This window comes from Ostrinia nubilalis, chromosome 30 (assembly GCF_963855985.1).
Source record: "Ostrinia nubilalis chromosome 30, ilOstNubi1.1, whole genome shotgun sequence".
Lineage (NCBI taxonomy): Eukaryota > Metazoa > Arthropoda > Insecta > Lepidoptera > Crambidae > Ostrinia > Ostrinia nubilalis.
The window spans coordinates 1,315,001-1,316,847 of NC_087117.1; the positions used below are offsets into that span (position 1 = coordinate 1,315,001).

The 1,847-nt window shown below is 29.6% G+C and overlaps 1 long non-coding RNA gene across 1 annotated transcript in view; it reads left to right on the forward strand.

Annotated features, from left to right (window-relative positions):
- The window catches only part of LOC135086192 (uncharacterized), a 1,868-nt gene extending 275 nt beyond the window's left edge, over positions 1–1,593 (forward strand). Inside the window, exons 2-5 of the long non-coding RNA XR_010260319.1 lie at positions 1–104; positions 468–524; positions 957–1,026; positions 1,484–1,593. The exon at positions 1–104 is cut by the window's left edge and continues 54 nt beyond it. This is a non-coding gene — a long non-coding RNA (uncharacterized LOC135086192). The remainder of the gene's footprint in view (positions 105–467; positions 525–956; positions 1,027–1,483) is intronic.
- The last annotated feature ends 254 nt before the right edge of the window (positions 1,594–1,847 follow it).

Genomic DNA, 1,847 nt, shown 5'->3' on the forward strand with positions numbered 1-1,847 from the left:
ACAATGATGAATGGATGTCCTATTTTTTATTTATCCATGAAGAAAATAATAACATCTCGGCGACCATCCAAGCTGTTGCTGATCAGGTCATCCAGTAAGTTAAAGTAAGTATATACCTAGATTCAACCATAAAGTGTTTTGCAAGTACTAATTTAATTAGTCTATACGAATAAAGAAAGTTTAATTTTTTGATTTGACTAAAAAAGTAAACAATGTTCTTAATAAGTATTACTTTTATTTTAAGATCAATCTACTTAGTCAATAAAACTAAAATAGAAAGAGATATTTTACTACATTTCAATAAAACAAATTATCCTTATTCTATTTGTTTGGATTAGGCACCTTACATAAATTATATTATTGACACGGTAACTTACCACTAAAAATAGAAACATTAATTTTAACATTTAAGATTTCAATACAGGATGTTGCAATAGATGATTATTTATATTTTTTTTTCTTTCTAGCTGCTAATAGAGATAACTTCAATTCAATGTTGTTGCCAGATAATGCTGTGAGTGAAGGTATGTTCAACTCAGTTGTAAATAATACCTAAGTACTTTTAAATTGATGAGTCACCTACAATATTCTTTGAACATAATTTATAATTTCAATACGTAATTTAAACTGATTTTTCGTGATAGTAATTTTTCTTTTGTAATGTTTTGTAAGCAATACCTATATTAATTCTGCAAAGAAAACTCTTTCTTGAGTTATTTAAATTATATTGTTTTGTATGATAATTAATTGTACATTAAGTTTTACAGGATTTTGCCAATATATTTATATTTAGTAGAGGTTGCAGTATTCTATCTTATAAAACTATCTTTTTAAATTAATTTTACATAGTTATAACACAGGTTATACCATCATACTTAATTAATTTTATAGGTTTATTTTATGCTAATTTTTTAATTGTGTAATAAATTTTAATTATGTTTTATTAAATATTTCAGAAACTATATCCTGCCATCTACATCAGAGCCACATCTGTCATTATGGATAATATTATTGCTGCGTCCTAAGGTATCATAATGTATTTAATTTATTTAAATTCCTACGGGAACGGGAGTAAGCGGGAAAAAACATTTGTATGAAAGAATCTAAACCGCGTAAGATAGATCAACGCACAGCGTAAACGGCTAAACCATTTTTCCCGCTTAATGAAATTTGGAAGGGACGTAGCTTAGGTACCGTAGAGATGCACTAAGAAAGGAATTCCTGAAATTCCCACGTGAACGGGAATTAGCGGGAAAAAACATTTGTATGAAAAAATTTAAACCGCGTAAGATACATGAAGAGGGTAAAACGAGATCCACGCGTACGAAGTCGCGGGCGGCCGCTAGTATTCTTCTAAAATTATTAATATTAAGTATTTCAGTTACATATTTTGATGCTTTTTTCAAAGTAGATAATTAATTTTAAGTAAGCGTTTATAATATGTTTAATACATGTATTATACTATTGTTATTAATTATTTCAGGTTCAGCTTGCAAATAAACCCATCAAGCAGAGGCGGTACACACAAACAAAAGGTGGACTCTTTGGTTTTTTTAAAACGGAGCCCGAAAGCGTATGTGCTATTGCGCCACATATTTATTTTGCCTAGTCAACGATCAAGAAAATGAAGGTATTGAGTGAAAAAACTGCCGCAGTGATACAGCCCCAAATTTGGTAGGTTTGACAAACGCTCAATAATATCATTTAAATGTAAATTATGTACAGTCGAGTTCATAAATATAAGTGCAGTGCCAATTTAAAAAAATATTGTAAGCGTTTTAACGATCATACAAATCTAAAACAAATTCAGACAAATGCACGGTGGTCCCGCGTCTATGTAACAGCGG